This window comes from Quercus suber, unplaced genomic scaffold (assembly GCF_002906115.3).
Source record: "Quercus suber isolate HL8 unplaced genomic scaffold, Cork oak 2.0 scaffold_288, whole genome shotgun sequence".
In the NCBI taxonomy this organism is placed as follows: domain Eukaryota; kingdom Viridiplantae; phylum Streptophyta; class Magnoliopsida; order Fagales; family Fagaceae; genus Quercus; species Quercus suber.
The window spans coordinates 681128-698524 of NW_027069744.1; the positions used below are offsets into that span (position 1 = coordinate 681128).

The 17397-nt window shown below is 40.4% G+C and overlaps 1 long non-coding RNA gene across 1 annotated transcript; it reads left to right on the plus strand.

Annotated features, from left to right (window-relative positions):
- Positions 1–796: 796 nt before the first annotated feature.
- LOC136071137 (uncharacterized) lies at positions 797–15521 on the plus strand. The gene is made up of 3 exons (XR_010632450.1): positions 797–839; positions 13584–13798; positions 15467–15521. It is a non-coding gene; the product is annotated as an uncharacterized LOC136071137 (long non-coding RNA).
- Positions 15522–17397: the final 1876 nt, after the last annotated feature.

Consider the following 17397-nt stretch of genomic DNA (forward strand, 5'->3'; position numbering starts at 1 on the left):
TGTCTTTCTCGATTTAATTTACAAGAAGCCTATTAAATCATATTTGCTTTTGTTATGTTTTATTGTATTTCGAAGGTACGCACTGATTTCCCTGGAACTTCTCACCAGTGCTCTTTCGTAGTCGAATTTGAATTAAAATTCTGCTGTTTATTCTCTTTCTTTGGATGCTTTGGTCTTCGATTATAATCTCTGTTTTACCTATTTTAATAACATTAGGAAAGTTGCCCTTATTTAACGTTTTATGCTTTCAAATCTGAAAGTTTAGTGTACAATTATTGAAAGTTTAGGTATTTGGGTTACGTTAGGTTTTGATTTGATTTTTTGGTTTCTCTCAAAATATGTCTTTCTCGATTTAATTTACAAGAAGCCTATTAAATCATATTTGCTTTTGTTATGTTTTAAAGATTGCTACAATTGATTTTTTTTTTTTTTTTTTTTGGGTTTTCACTGTAAAGAAACTGAATGCTTACTAGGTTTCAGGTTCATTAAAACACTGATTTCAAGTTTCTCAATATAAAAAAACTAACCGATGCAGAATTCTGATATGTGACTATTTTTATTCAGTATTTTCAGTAATGGGTTTGTTTTGAATTCGTCTCTTGGATTTAAATCATTCAATTTCTTTTTCTGCAGAGATGATGTGGAATCTTTCTACAATCTATAGCCTCTAATTTCATTAAAGCAGAAGCAGAGTTAGAGGTATTAATTTCTTTTCCTAATATTCTCTTCAATTATGGTTTGTTGTCAATTTAGGAATTTTGACTCATAACCCTTTTCCTCCCTAGCTGTTGAAATCAATGGAAACACCCACCAAATGAAATCCTACATGAGTTTTAATGGTTAGTAATCCTTTAAACTTAATCATTTCACTTTAATTGTCGAGTTTTATTTTTCCTCTTACCTGTTTTGTTATTTGTAAAGGGGGTTGAAATTCTTGGATTTTGAAATCTGAAAGTATAATGTTCTTTAAAGAAAACTTTTTTGGATGAAGTACAGTTTGTCTTCTTTTCTTGGTTTGGATGGAATTAGATTTTTGTAGTCTAAGTCTAAGATAACCTAGATTTTTTTTTTTTTTTTTTGGGTGTGGAATTACAGATTTTTTAAGGCAAAGATACATATGTTTATGGAAGTTAGCACAGTATCCAGTTACAGCTATAACTCCTACGTTGTTGGTAGTAAACTTTGGACTATTTTCAATTGACAAGTAGATCATTAACATATACGTTATTTGTGCTTGATGAGATATATATGTATTGATTGTGATTTTCATGTTGCGGAATGATTAATAGATTTGAAAAAAAAAAAGAAAAAAAAAGGATGAGTGGGAGCCACTGAGAGGAAAAAATCCTTAAAATTGCTTCAAATATTGCTGCATTTAGATGATTTAAAAGTTATATAGGAATGGCTTTATGCATAAATTTGTGGTGTTTCTTTTGTTGCTTTTAAGTGTTTGACATCTAAGTTTTCTTGAGTAAATGATCTATTGGTTTTTTCTCTTTGTGTATGTGTGTGCCAATCTTCTGTATTATTCAATTCTAAGATGCAAACGTTGCATTTTGTTAATCTCATAGAAGTCTAACACTAATCATCTTGAATGCCATTTGATTTTCTGGCACATGTTAGTCTTTTGGTTAAATATTTTCATATTTAAGCTTCTATTGAGAGATGATGTCTTTAGGAAATGTCTTCGAAATACATATCCACAATCCATCTTTTCTGAGTGAGTTATTTTCTTAAAACAATGCTTACTCCTAAATCAGTTTTATATATGTTCATGATTATTGATATGCAGATTATTTACAGGTTTAAGTTAAAAGACCTGACGATACATCGTTTCAGTAATCTTAAAATTTTAACTCTTACTGCTACAACATCGTTTGAAAGCCTCTCACTATAAATTAAAAAAAATAAAAATAAACTACTTAAATTACAATCAAATGCTTGCTGAACATTGAATTTACATTTTAAACCAGTTTAGTCTCAGTCCTATGAGCATTCAACATTACAAGCCTTTTTTTTTTATGCTTTTCCCCAAATTCTGCACATGCATGTTTTTGCTGCATATTTCAAAATTTTAAAAGTGAAAGATATGGAGTTGTAGATATAAAGGGAAGGAACCAAATTATTTCAATAATGCTCCCCTGTTATAATACTAACAATTAAGCTGATGGTTTATGTAAGGTTGAAATTTATCAACCATCTTATTGGCTTTATTCTGTGCCAATTTGCTTGTAATTTAAGCACTTAGTAACCCTGTATTTAGGTGGGATTATTGTAAGGGTAGTGTGTGAGAAGATGTGAAGAAAAGCTCAAGTATGTACAAAGAAGCAGAGCTTCACGGCTAGGACTCGCGGGTGGCTCGCGGCTGCAAGTCGCCAACTTCAGGCACGTGAGATGCACGTAGGGAAGCTGAAGGGTCGTGCCAGCTGTCGCACTACAGGACAAAAGTCCCAGACTGGCCAAGCCGTTATGTCGCGACTTGATTTCGCGACTTGGACAAGCCGCAAGACCAAGCCGCCAATTTACCCTGTTTGGCAAATATTTGTCTCTTCGTATTCTCATCTCACCTCACTATATATAGACCCTTATACCCACTAAATGGAGAGAGCTTCCAGAGAGAATTTTGTGAGAGAAAACCCTAGAGAAAAAAAAGATTGCCTCATCCCCAATCTTCATCTAAGAAACTCTACAAATTCCTCTACTCTCTTCCTCTCCATTGTCATACCCTTGAGAGGTCTTTTGCCAAATCCGTATCTCACCACACCCACGTCTGTGAGAAGGTTTATTTGGTGCTGAGCGAAGCAGTTTGGAAGGAACCAATATACATTGGTTGATGCTATGGTCAAGTAGCGGAATCTGGTAAGCTAGAAAAGAAAAAGATTCGGCACAACCTCGTTGGAGCAAGAAGCTTGGAGGGCTTAGGTACCTGGGTAGATTAGGCTTAGAGGGTTTATTACTGTTCATGTATCCCAACTATATTTTCTAGTGGATTATTGACCACTTGGAGGGCGGCGGAGAGGTTTTACGCCGAGGACTTCGATTTCCTTTTCGATAACACATCATGTGTTGTCCATGTGTTTGCATCTTTCTTCCCTTTATCTTTGCCTTATATTTACTGCTGTGAATGTGTGTATATTTGGCTTAGATTGTCTATCAATTCTGTTATAAGCTTATTATCATGTTCCGCACATTAATTGTTTGATATAAAGCTTGAATTGGTATTTTTGTAATTTAGGGTCTAAACATTCAAGGGTGTTTCATACCCGTATTGAACTTTCAGTTTATTAAAATGTCTCATGTTATGCCAAGTAGGATAAATACCCACTTAAACTAATACCACATATACAGTTAAAAAAGCTAAAAACTATACTGTAGATGAAAAAACATGTTATTTCGCTTAATGTAATAGTAAGTTAACAAGTATTTCCTATTAGCGTAGGGAGCAGAGAGTATTTCTAGGAATGGTTCTTTTGAATTCGTGTCTTTTGGAAATCCAAATTCTGATTTGTGATTATTATTATTAAATCTTTTTTTTTCTTTTTTTTTCTTTTTTTGTCAACGGGTATCTTTTATCATTTGGTTTTTGTTAAATTTCTGATTCAAAATCTTGGTTTCTTTGTTTATGCTTACCTTTTGATAGGGCTTCCAAATTTCCTTAGACATTGATTTCATGGCTAACATTGAAAATTTCATTGCAATGTGGCAACTGTGGAATGACAATGGTTAAACACAAATGCAAAGATGGATTTAGCCCTTTAGATTTTTTTTTTTCTTTTTAATTGCTTGATGCAGTTATTTCCCACCCTCTTATTTATGATTCTTGGTTTTTCTTTAGTTTTTTCTTTTTGTTATTTGATGGAGCGTGAACTCGTCAGTCAATGTGGTCGGATGAAGCCAATCTGCAGCCTCTTGAAAGGGTCACCAGTGTGGTGCCTGCCACCACGCCTCCGATGCCAAAGTTAGTATACAAGAAAATCTCTAAAAAATGGATAAGGCAAGAAATAATAGTTCTCTTTTTTGTTTTGTGTGTGTCCCTTGTTCTTGACAATAAGAGGGCTTTATATGCATACCTTCATGGCTTCTAGCCGTTGAAGTAGTTATGGAGATCTTAATGCTCCTCCTCGTAACGTCTGGTCTGGTGTAATGTGGCTTTAATGTGTTACAACGGCCCATACAGTTGGCTCTATGACCGTTCTGAATTTAATTGTGCTGTAATGAATGTCTTGTGATTCCCTCGTCAATGATGTGGAAGTAAGCTATGCTCGTCCAAGCATTCCTTCGTCTGTATCGTCTAACCTCGTCACTGAACGACTTCCTCGTCATGATGTTACTGGTTTCGTCAGTCCCATCAGTTGCCCCCGGATTCCAAGGTCGTCATGACGTGTCATGTTGGCCGTGGAAGATGAAAAGTCTCCTGAGCCAAAAGTGCCTGTTGGGCTTCCGTGCCGTATTAACTGCGTAGTGATGGCGTTCTCTGCGTGGTTGCCACGTGTTGTGTTGTGGATTGGTGGGGTTATTTTCGTGACCCTTGGGTTTCCCGCTGTTTTTCAGTTGCCTTAGTTTTTGGGTTAAAACTTCTCCACTTTGCACCTTTTCATTTCTCAAAGAAAAAAACTTTTGTTGAGTGTTCCTTGGCGAGCTCCATTCTGCAATTTTTCTTCAGACTGGTGCGCCGTGCGTTGGTGTTTTCCGCCGTTGCTTGAGGTACGTTTTTCTTTCCCTTTTTGAGTTTTCCCTTTTTTCTTCTGCCTTGCTGTGGTTTCTGATTTACTCTTCTTTTTCTTCTCCTTTTTTTTTTTTTTTTTTTTATATATATATACTCGATTTCTTTTCCTTTTGGGTTCTTAGCAAGTGTCATTTTCTTCTTGCATTTTTGCATTTCCATGGTCCGTAGTTCTGAAGTTAGGATAGACTGCCCCTCCATTTCCTTCCTATTCGCGCGATTAGGAGGGTCTTTGGGGAATTTCCCACACTTAGAAACTTTCGTTTTTGAGGGTAACTGTTTGGGTGTTGCATTGGCTGATCTATTGCCTTTGCTTCGTCAATCGGTTGATTGGTTCGAGGGTCTAGTGAGAGAGGGGAGAAGCGATGTCTGAAGTTAGGTCTAGCGACCTTGAGACTGGATTATCGTCAAACGGTGATCCAGCGGAGGGAGGTTCAGTCGTCTCCTCCCCTCGAGTGGTTAGGGCTTTTCACGCCCTCGGGGAGGCGTGTGGTTTGGACGCTGATAATGTGGCTAGGTTTAAGGATAGGTTTCAATTTCCAGAAAGGGTGCGCGTTCGTCTACCTAGTGACAAGGATAGGGCTTGTCACTTCTTTCCGGGTGAAGTGTGTTTTTATGAGTCAGCCTTTACCTGCGGGCTTAGGTTCCCCGTCCATCCGTTCCTGATGGAACTTTTGGATCGTTTTGGCATTGCACCTGGGCAGCTCATGCCCAATTCGTGGAGAATAGTGGTGAACTGTATGGAGATATGGTTGGCTGCTAATGGAGATATGATCAGGATAGACGAACTCACATATTTATACCACTTGAAAGAGTCCAAGGAGTATGGATATTACGAGTTAGTTCCCTGGGCGAGGAATACTAGGATCGTCAGGGGTTTGCCTTCGTCCTTCAGGTACTGGAAATCCAGGTTTTTCTTTGTGTCAGGGGACGATTTTGAGACTCAATCCAACGCGGATTGAGGTGATATACCTAGGTTGCATCGTCGGTGGGGAACCCCGGCTTTAGGTGCGTCAGTCTTTCTATTCGTCGTTTTCAGTTTTGATGTTTTCTGCTATGTTATGTTGCTGACCCCTTTGCCCCTTGCTGTGTGCAGTTAAGAGACGGCCTAAGCTCAAGAGCAGGCATAAAGAGCGCGTTGAAACCGCCCTTGGATACGCCCAGACAATAGAGAGCTGGGACGATCTGGTAGACCCACGTACTTTGGCTTTTTACCATCTCGGGCCAGACCCGTCACCTTACGTTCTACGTTCCATTGGTATTGAAGGCAAGAAAAGTAAGTACTAACCTCGTCAATATCTGCTTTCTTTATGCATGTGGACTTTTTCCTAACCATTTCCTTCTTGAAGAGATGACGGTCAAGTTTAAAAAAGACATGTACGCGAAGATGAGAGACAAGAAGGACGAGCCACTATCAAGCATTGGGAAGAAAGCAGTGCGTGTCAAGGGGATGGCTACTCCTGCCAGCCCAAATGTCCCCGTCAACGCCATAGTCTCCGTCACTGAACCGACGAGGACAGCCTCTCCGGCTACTTCGATCGAGGAGATCCCCACTCCGGCCTCGAAGAAGCAGCGAACGTCAAGAAAGGAGAAAGCTGATTCACGCTCGTCCACAATATGGGATGATGAGAGATTAGTCATGGACAGGGCCCACGAGGTGTTGACGGCGGATGATCTTAAGGTCTTCTCAGGTGTGCCTTTCAACGAGGTCGCCTCTCGTCATATTCAGCGACTCGTCCAGGTAGAGTGTTCTTTGCATTGTCAAAAGAAAACTTTTTTTTTTTTTTTTTTTTTTTACGTCCTCACATTCCTTTCCAAGTGTTGGGGGAAAGTATTCACATTACCTCTGAGCATCTTACACAAGAGGCTAGGGTGGCATCCTTGACCTCTAGGATGGAGGCTTTGGAGAAGGAGAACTCGGAGCTGAAGAAAAACCTTGTTGAGTCCATGGACGCGGCCACCTCTTTAAAGGAGAGGGTCAAAATTTTGAACAATGACCTGAGGGCTGAGCGTCAGCTGACTTCGGAGAAGGACGAACAGCTTTTGAATGCTAAAGAAAGTCTGAAGACTATTGCTGCGAGGTCTGTGGAGGCTTTCCAGACTACGGACGAGTACCAGACCGTCTTGTTCAGCTGGTACTTCAAAGGCTTCGAGCTCCTTAGAAGATACCTCGTCAAGCATCCTTCCGAAGTAAACATGGACAATTTGGATCTAGAAGAGGTGGATCAAGAGATGGCCGCTGACGAGGCCGCCCATCTTCTGCCGTTCAAACTGACGCTCCTGGAGAGGTTCCTGCTGGTGGTGATGCCCATGAGGATGCTCCTGATGACGATGCCGCTATGCGAGACTGACACTTAGTTTTTTTTTTTTTTTTTTGGGATGCCCTTCATGTTTTTTGGGCAGTTATGTAAATCTAATTTCTGAACAATTTTACTTTCTGTCTATTTTGGGAACAAAAGGAAAGAGTTTTTTTTTTTTTTTTTTTTTAGGATGCCCTTCATGTTTTTTGGGCAGTTATGTAAATCTAATTTCTGAACAATTTTACTTTCTGTCTATTTTGGGAACAAAAGGAAAGATTTTTGGCCCAGTGTTTATGGGCTTTTAGTTGTAATGATGACTCAGTCTATTCCAGGCTTTAATTTAATATCACTTACCTGTTTTTTGAAGTAATTACCTTCGTTGTGATACTTAGCCATTTTTTTTATACATATCCTTCTATTGAATTCGTCAGTAACTTACATCCGTCAAGGCGGAATTTTGTTACTCAGCCACTTTTGGCTTTTAGTGGCTTACACCCTTCCCAGGGATATTGCCTTCGTCAGTAACTTACATCCGTCAAGGCGGAATTTTGTTACTTAGCCACTTTTGGCTTTTAATGGCTTACACCCTTCTCAGGGATATTGCCTTCGTCAGTAACTTACATCCGTCAAGGCGGAATTTTGTTACTTAGCCACTTTTGGCTTTTAATGGCTTACACCCTTCTCAGGGATATTGCCTTCGTCAGTAACCTTCGGTTGCATAGACCTGCTCATAGAGTAATATTGGCTGAATGAATTCTTTATTGATTTTGATAACAAGTACATTTGATTGTTACGTCCATTGATGGTACTTCTTTAAGTGTTCAATGTTCCATGGCCTCGGGAGTCTTTGTCCGTCCAGCGTTTCAAGGTGGTAACTTCCCTGTCTGGAGTAATGAACAATCCGATACGGTCCTTCCCATGTGGGGCCAAGTTTCCCTTGAGTTGGATCTTTAGTCGCCAGAGTTACTTCACGCAGGACGAGGTCACCGATGTTGAGCCGTCGGAGTTTCACCCTTTTATTGTAATACTCTGTCATCTTTTTCCTGTAATCCGCCATCCTGCTGCAGGCTTTATCTCTGACTTCGTCCAGGCAGTCCAGGTTAACTCACAGGCGATTGTCATTGTCTTCCTCGCTAAACATCTCTCGCCTGGTGCTGGTTACTCCGACCTCGACCGGGATCACTGCTTCAGTCCCGTAAGTAAGCCTGAACGGGGTCTCTCCCGTCGGGGTTCTTGCTGTTGTTCTGTAGGCTCACAAGACGTTGGGTAGTTCGTCTGGCCAAGCACCCTTCGCATCGTCTAGTTTTGTCTTTATGATTTTGAGTAGAGTTCGGTTCGTCACTTCTGTCTGTCCATTAGCTTGAGGGTGGCCTGGCGATGAGAACTGGTTCTTGATGCCCAGGCCAGAGCAGAAGTCCTTGAAGCCTTGGCAGTCGAACTGTCGCCCGTTGTCTGATATGATCGTCCTTGGAATCCCGAACCTGCAGATTATGTTCCTCCATACGAAGCTCCGGATCTTTGCTTCAGTGATAGTTGCCAATGGCTCTGCCTCAACCCACTTTGTGAAATAATCTATAGCGACGAGTAAGAATTTTACCTAGCCTTTGCCCAAGGGTAATGGGCCGACAATGTCAATCCCCCACTGTGCGAATGGCCAAGGGGACGCTATTGTCGTCAATCTTTCGGCTGGCAGTCGTTGAATACTCCCGAATCGCTGGCACTTGTCACACTTCTTGACGAACTCCATTGCGTCCACCTGCATAGTAGGCCAGAAATAACCTGTTCGCATAATTTTGCTCACCAAGGATTTAGGGCCAGCGTGATCCCCGCAGATCCCTTCATGGACCTCTCTTAGGATGTACTCAGCGTCTTCTTCGTTCATACACCTTAAGTAGGGCATGGAGAAGCCCCTCTTGTACAAAGTGTCATTAAGAATTGTGAATCTGGCAGATCTCTTCTTGATTTTCCTGGCTTCATTTGTGTCTTGAGGGAGGTGCCCATCCCGAAGGTAAGATACAATGGGCGTCATCCAGCTACTTATGTTCTGGATTGCGAAGGTTGGGACTTCTTCTATGCTGGGGTTCTTCTGTACTTCCATCATCAAGTCTGCATTCGACCCCGTTCCTTCTGACGAGGCTATCTTCAATACTTCGTCTGCTGCCCTATTCTGGCTTCTTGGAATCTGGACGAACTCTACCTCTTCAAACTCTTGAGTCAAGTGCTTGGTCAGCCTGAGGTACTTCTGCATTCTTTCTTCCTTTGCTTCGTATTCTCCCTTGATCTGCCCAATTACTAGCTTTGAGTCGTTCTGGACTAACAGCGTCTTAGCTCCAAACACTTTCCCTAGCCTCAACCCCGTCAGAACCCCTTCATACTCGGCTTCGTTGTTGGTCACCGGGAATTTCAGCTGAACTCCATACCTCAATACTTCTCCGTCAGGGGTGGTTATGACGACCCCTACTCCTCCCCGCTTTTGGGCCGACGAACCGTCGGTCTGTATTACCCAAGGTTTGCCCTTACTGGCAAGGTTTTGTTCGTCTGGGAGGGAGAACTCAGCGATAAAGTCTGCCAGAGCCTGTGCTTTTATGGCCGATCTGGGATGGTATTCTATATCAAATTGGCTAAGCTCAATCGCCCATTGGACCATTCTTCCTGCTACCTCGGGTTTGCTCATGGACTTCTTGATAGGTTGGTCCGCCATTACCCAGATCGGATTTGCCTGGAAATACTGTCTGAGCTTGCGTGAGACTATTATCAATGCGAACGTGATTTTTTCGATTTTTGGGTACCTGCACTCAGCCCCCTGGAAGGCTTGGCTGATATAATAAACTGGGAGTTGTATTCTGTTTTCTTCTCGTATCAGGGCTGCGCTGACGGCTGTAGTTGAAACAGCTAGGTACAGATACAAATTTTCACCTTCCTTTGACGGGCTTAGGAGAGGTGGATTGCTCAAGTAGCGTTTGAGTTCTTGGAAAGCTGCTTCACATTCGTTAGTCCAGGCGAAGGCTTGCTTAAGGGTCTTGAAGAAGGGGAGGCATTTATCCGTTGCTCTAGAGACGAATCTGTTGAGGGCGGCGATCCGTCCTGTGAGCTTTTGGACCTCCTTGACGGTCTTGGGTGACGCCATGTTGATTATGGCTTGAACCTTCTCAGGATTTGCTTCTATTCCTCTTTGTGACACCATAAATCCCAGGAATTTTCCTGAGGCAACACCAAAAACGCATTTACCAGGGTTCAGCTTCATCTGGTATTGTTTGAGTGTTTTGAACGTCTCTCTCAGGTCGTCCAGGTGTGCAAGATCTTCTTTGCTCTTGACAAGCATGTCGTCAACGTACACCTCCATGTTCCTGCCTATTTGGTTGACGAACATTTTATTTACCAATCTTTGGTAAGTTGCCCCAGCGTTCTTCAGTCCGAACGGCATCACATTATAACAATAGAGTCCTTGACTCGTAATGAAGGCGGTTTTCTCCTGGTCTTCGTCAGCCATTCTTATCTGGTTGTACCCCGAGAACGCGTCCATGAATGTCAACAGCTTGTGTCCAGCTGTAGAGTCCACGAGCTGGTCTATCCTTGGAAGAGGAAAGCTGTCTTTCGGGCAGGCCTTGTTTAAATCCGTGAAGTCCACGCACATCCTCCATTTCCCATTGGCTTTCTTTACTAGGACGACATTTGCAAGCCAATCTGGATAATATACCTCCCTGATGAAGCCTGCTGCCAAAAGTTTGCTCACTTCGTCAGTGACTGCCTGGTCTCTTTCGGGTGCAAAGGTTCTTCGTCTCTGCTTGATGGGTTTCTTTCCTGGGTCCACATTCAACCTGTGTTGGATGATTTCGGGTGATATGCCCGGCATATCATCATGGCTCCAGGCAAAGACGTCCAAATTCTCTCGAAGAAACTGAATGAGCTTCGCTATCATCTCAGGGCTCAGGGTCGTCCCTATTCTGGTTGTTCTTGTTGCTTCCCCTTCGATCAGCTCCACTGTTTCCAGCACTTCTGTTTTTTCTTCCTCTTTTTCTTCTACCATCCACGTGTGGTCTTCTTTGGCTGCAAACACAGCCTGGTAACACTCCCGAGCTAGAATTTGGTCCCCTTTAACTTCACCGATACCATTTTCTGTTGGGAATTTTACCTTCAAGCAGTAGGTGGATGTGGACGCTTTCCACTTGTTGAGCGCTGGCCTCCCAATAATGACATTATATGACGAGGGACAATCCACTACCAAGAAATCCATCTGTCGAGTCAATTGCCTCGGGTATGTTCCTACCGTCACAGCCAGCGTTACTATGCCTTTGGGATATACTCTGTCACCGCTGAAGCTGACGAGGGGGGAGTTGAACGGACGCAGTCTTCCTGGGTCCAGTTTCAACTGCTGAAATGCAGGAAAGTAGATGATGTCAGCAGAGCTGCCGTTGTCCACGAGGATCCTTTTGGTGTTGAACCCTTCTATAGTAAGCATTACAACCAATGGGTCATTATGAGGCTGTTTCACTCCTCTAGCATCACTCTCGTTAAAGGTCATATCCTGGTCAGTTCGTCTGTACTTTGGTGGGAGCTCCATGTGGACGCTATTTACCTATCGTTGGTGTGCTTTCTTAAGTGACTTGAATGAAACTCCCGTGACAGGCCCCCCTGATATCGTCTGTATTTCCCCGATCACATTTTGGGTTGGTTGGGACTGACGACTTCCGCTTTTGGACGAGGATTCATGTTGGCCTTTGTTTTCATCTCGGAATTTGCTATATTCTCCCTTCTTTATAAACTTCTGCAACTTCCCTTTTCGTATCAATTCCTCTATCTGCTCTTTGAGATCCCTACAGTCTTCAGTGAAATGGCCATGATCTTTGTGGAATCGACAGTACTTACTCCTGTCGCGGACGCTAGGGGACGAATGTAATGGCCGTGGCCATTTGAGGTAGTGTTCATCTAGAATCTGTGTCAAAATCTTGTCAACAGGCATAACGAGAGGGGTGAATTTTACCGTGCGTGGACTTTTTTCATCTTTCCTTTTGACTCCGTCAGTATTTCGACGATCTGAACGATCTCGCTTTTGCCCTCTACGGTCGTCTTCCCTTTTTCCTTTGTCTTCTGTTCTACCCTCGTCCCTGATAGCAGCCAAAGCGTCCTCCGCGTTCATGTATTTCTGCGCTTTGAGGAGCATTTCAGCCATCGTCTTTGGGGGGTTCTTCGCGAGAGAACTGACGAGCTCCCTGGACTTCAATCCTGCCTTGAAAGTTGTCAACTGTACCATATCGTCAGCCTCGTCTACCTCTAGTGTCTCCCTGGTGAAGCGTTTCACATACGACCTCAATGTTTCCTTCTCTCCCTGCCTGATGGTGAGCAGGTGATCCGCGGTTCTCTTTGGTCGTTGTCCTCCAACAAAGTGTCGCAGGAAGGCGTTGCTCAGCTGCTCGAATGTGTCGATGGACGACCTTGGCAATTTCGTGAACCATTCCCGGGCAGCCCCCTTAAGTGTTGTTGGGAATGAACGACACAATATTTCGTCTGGTGGCTGCTGAAGAACTAGGGTTGTTTTGAAGGTATTCAGGTGATCTTGGGGGTCCTTCAGTCCATCGAAGGGCTCGAGCTAAGGTAACCGGAACTTCGAAGGCACTGGGCAGTCGAGAATTGCCGTCGTGAATGGCGAATCCATCGCTCGAACCAGCCGATCCACACTCCGCTCTGTCTTTTCTTTGATGGCATTCCTTAGTTCATCCATCTCCCTCCTCATCTCCCGAAAAACGTCTGAGTTTTGTTCGGGGGGAGTGTTTGGCCCCCGATGGTCACTTCTTCTGTTGCTATCCCCTTCACCTTCCTGATTTCCCTTCGAACGATTTTCTTCCTGCTGGAGTCGCAGCCTCATTTCCTGGTTTTTCCTAGTCAGCTCTTCAACTGTGGCTGCAAGGGCCTGAACTTGTTGAACTAGGGCTGCGGAATCTTGATTGGACTCCATCCTAGGAGAAACAAATGTAGGAAGCTTCTATTTCGAGTTTGAACCCAAAAAATGTCGATCCCCACAGACGGCGCCAAATTGATGGAGCGTGAACTCGTCAGTCAATGTGGTCGGATGAAGCCAATCTGCAGCCTCTTAAAAGGGTCACCGGTGTGGTGCCTGCCACCACGCCTCCGATGCCAAAGTTAGTGTATACAAGAAAATCTCTAAAAAATGGATAAGGCAAGAAATAATAGTTCTCTTTTTTGTTTTGTGTGTGTCCCTTGTTCTTGACAATAAGAGGGCTTTATATGCATACCTTCATGGCTTCTAGCCGTTGAAGTAGTTATGGAGATCTTAATGCTCCTCCTCGTAACGTCTGGTCTGGTGTAATGTGGCTTTAATGTGTTACAACGGCCCATACAGTTGGCTCTATGACCGTTCTGAATTTAATTGTGCTGTAGTGAATGTCTTGTGATTCCCTCGTCAATGATGTGAAAGTAAGCTATGCTCGTCCAAGCATTCCTTCGTCTGTATCGTCTAACCTCGTCACTGAACGACTTCCTCGTCATGATGTTACTGGTTTCGTCAGTCCCATCATTATTAATTTTTCAATATGCCTAGACAGCAAAGAGTAGATGAGAGAATCAAAAGCATGTCCAACAAAGGTTACTAGAAGATCTATGAAGCAAAAAACTCATTCCAAGTTTGCTGTATTGGACAAGTTAATTGAAATATGTTCTAATTTGAAAGAAATCAGTGACTCAAATGTGTTGGCGCCACACCAGATCCGAGATAAGTTCAAAAGGATGGCTAGAAGAAGAACGAGAAGACTATATCTAGGTAATACTAACCGTTATGCTCGCATCTGAATTGGTTATGAATAAATAGTTTAGAAGAAGCTATAATTTTCGTATATATTAATAATAAAAAATTTTATAAACCTGAGTGGTTTCGTCATCTGTTACTTTGATTTGGAAACTTGATCCTATTGATACAGTTTACTAAATGCATTTGACTACATTTGTTTCTCCTAAGTGGTTCTGTTTGAAAAAAATCTAAAGGATTTGTCACTTTGTTAAAACTGTGAAATTTGAAAGTATAATATTATTTACTTTTAGGTTTTGATAGAGATTTATTTCTTAAGATATTTTTAACTATTGATTTGATTGTTTACAATGCTCAGTTTTATAGTTTGATTTTTAAGATATTTTTAACTGTTGATTAGATTGGCAATCTATTTAGTGCTAAGAATTAAAAAGTGAAACAAAGGTAACCAGTTCTCAATTTTGTTTCATCGTACCCTTTTGTTATTTACTTTATTTTTTGTTTTCTTTTAGATTATGAGAGATTTAATATTCTATATTTAGGTTATGGTTTTATAATTGTTGGAGGATTTTTGTTTTAGTTTATTTATACCATATTTTTCATTCAATTTTTGGTTTTGTCATAGGATATTCTGAGTATCCTAAAATTTATATCAACATGAAATTCAAGTGATGTAATATTTGTGATTCTAGTTTTGAACCCAGTTGTAATTTTAACCTAATGTTTTTTGCTTAATTGTAGCTATGGTTAGGGGTTTTTTAGGTAGATCTTGCTTACATCTCAATGTGTTAATATGTCATTCTTTCCATCTTATCATTTTCTCTGTGTCTTTGTTCAATTGAAGAAAATTGTAGTGCAAAATGGTATTAGACAAATAACAACTGACTGCCATGAACAAGGAAAACATTTGGAGTTGAGAAATTCAAAATGCATCATTTGTAGGAGATGACCAACTTTTCAAAAACTAAGGAAAGCTGTTAATCTGTTGTGGTTGGTCCCCACTTTTTCTTCTTTTTAAAACTCTAAGTTGTTTAAGTATTAGGAAAGTCGTTAATCTGTGAAATAAATAAAAAGGAATAGCATAATCTCAACATATATTCTTCATTCTAATTTTATCACAGACAAATTAGATCAGTTGTTGTTTGCTTGAATTGCATCTATTATTTTGTAAATTTTACAGACTCAAAGAAGGAGGGGATCGGACCTACAATTAGAATTTGTCTCCATCCAAACTGATCAAATATGATTACCACACAAACATTCATTTTAAACTCTCTTTTTTTCTTCTTTTCTTTTCTTTTTTTTCTTTTGGTGTTTGTGTAGGTGATTTTGCAGATTTGCCTACACCTAAGTATATCTTACATGCTCACATTGCCTTTCATAAACCAAGAACCCATGCTACAAATAAATAAATGCCATGAACAGAATGTTAACGTTGTTCTAGATGTAAGTAGAGCATTGTATATACATAAATACTTCATTCTATTTTTATTACAAATAGATCAAATCAGTTAATGTTTGTTTTGTATTGCACGCATTTATGATTTTGTAATTTTTAGACTTGAAGCAAGAGGTTAAATACATTTAAAATTCTTCTTCGACTAAATAGAATAGTTATGATTACTACATAATCATTCATTTTAAATTCTCTCATTTTCTGTTTTTGTGGAGGTGATTTTGTAGATTTGCATGCCGATATTGCCTATCATGGACCAAGAACCCACAATATACACTGTAGTCTGTGGATTAGGTTTGGATCAAATACCCCTTTTCCACAAGTTTGCAGACCATGCTAAGATCATTGCCTATGTTGTTTTATACGATTGTTTTAATTTTAAATTTTAAAATTAATTTACTTTTAAACTAAATTCTTTTTCTTTAAACGGTCCATTGTTATATTGTAAATAAATAAATTATAGTTGTAAATATTATTGTTCTATAAAATGAATGGATGTACTACATTACCCGGATTAATTTTATTGTATTGTTTTGTTAAGTTGATGGTATTTCAAATATGCATAACGTTCTTGAGCATTGCGCAAGTTAAATGCTAGTCTATATATATCTAAAAGCTGAAGCGTAGCAATTATTGTTGCTAGGCTCCAGTTAAGCCACATCAGCACCATGTCATCATTTATTTTCTTTCTTTCTTTTTTATTTTTTGATTTACCTATTGACATTTATTGAATCTCTCCTTAAATTCAAGTGTTACTCTATCTTCAATTCTTCCATGTGTCTCTTCATTAACCTGGACTCTTCCCATGCCGCTAGTATATGGAATTCAGACGGACACCAATAGATTACAACCTCCTCACCTCCTCACCTATCATGGTTTTTCTTTATAAATTTTCAATTGTTCTCAGAGTGTATGAACGCAAAATGAGTTTGATTTTTCATAGCGAATGGTGGTTCCAAATAAGGCTGACTTTCACATGGAGAGAACGTCAAGGTATTCTCCCTACAAATACTCCTTTATTTGCAATGAAAATTGGATCACACATTGAATGTAAGGTTTGTTTCAATGATACAGAGTCCATTGTCCATTTGCAATTCAGATGTGGAGTGCTACTTCTATCTATGTACATAAGGATTTTGATAATATAAATCACTTTGAGGTACTGATGGATTTTATGCTTTGATAGAAGGGGTTCATTAGTGAAATGGGAGTGCGTCAAGATATAGAGATGACTGACATGAAGTGGAGACTTCCCCCGCATGGTATTACCAAGATAAACTTTGAGGGTTGCCATAATCCAACGACCAGATCAGTGGGAATTAAGTTGATGATCAGTTATTCTCAACGTTGGCAGTTCAATCTCATAGGGGACGCAATCATGATGAATTGAAGGTTGTTTCGGTGATCCAGTTCATTTTACAGGCGAGTTGGGGTTCCGTCAGGTGGTTTTTGAAGGAGATAGCAAACTTCAAATAGCAGCTCTTAACTCCGCTAATGTGTCTTGGACTCTTGGGAGTGCTGGGCATCTGCTGGATGAAGCCAAAATGATGGCTCTACAGTTTCTTTTTGTAGAATTTCATTAGTCACATGTATATTGTATTGGGCTGCCCATGAGTTAGCTTTGTACGCTTGAAACAGTTCATTTGAATGGAAGACATTCCTTCGCCATCACCATGGCCATGTCCATTATTAATTTCTTATAATTGAGAATTTTTCTAATGTATCGCTTCTGATATATTATTCAAACTCTTCTTTTCTTTCAAAACATAAATAAAAATTTTGTCAGTTTGGTCCATGTTAGAGGCTTGGCTCAAAATTTATAATCTGGAGTCCTAGCATAGCTTAACATGTCCCTCTAACTCATACACTTAACTATGGACCAAATTGCTTATAAGTTTTTAGACTCGAGTTGAGCTCAAACTAACTTACAATCCCAAATTACAACTAGATCCAATCATATATATATATATATATATTGTTACTACATCAGTGTTGTGTTATCAGTTATTTCTTTTTCTTTTTTTCTTTTTTTTTGATTTACCTATTGACATTTATTGAGCCTCTATTTAAATTCAGGTGTTACTCTGTCAAGTGTTACTATCTTCACATGCCACTATTATATGGAATTCTGATAGTCACCAATAGATTACAACCTCCT